Source organism: Stenella coeruleoalba, assembly GCF_951394435.1.
Source record: "Stenella coeruleoalba genome assembly, chromosome: 8".
Classification (NCBI taxonomy): domain Eukaryota; kingdom Metazoa; phylum Chordata; class Mammalia; order Artiodactyla; family Delphinidae; genus Stenella; species Stenella coeruleoalba.
Window position 1 is genome coordinate 5,339,516 of NC_137154.1, and position 453 is coordinate 5,339,968.

The following is a 453-nucleotide window of genomic DNA, read 5'->3' on the forward strand; positions in this document are numbered from 1 at the left end:
TGCGCCACCGGGGAAGCCCCTCAGCCGCTCTTTTTGAAGGCTTTGTAATTTCAGTTGAAATTATATCCAATTAGTACACAACCTGAAGCAAGAATGAGAACTACAGAGAAGTAGGAAATGGTTACAAGGGTTTTTTTTCAGCCCCTGAAAGTGAATCTGTTTCTATAAACAATGTTGTTTTTGTTTTTGTTTTTTTTAAAGCAGCTTCTATATGGCCCAACTAAATACATGATGACTAAATATTTAAAGACTGGTTTGAAGGGGGAGCAAATTACTAGCCACCTGTGTCCATATTTCACAGTCCAACCCTCAAAGTTAAAAAAAAAAAGATTTTGCTGTATATATAGTATGGATAAACAACAAGGTCCTACTGTGTAGCACAGGGAACTATAGTCAATATTCTGTGATAAACCATAAGGAGAAAGAATATATGTATGTACAACTGAATCACTT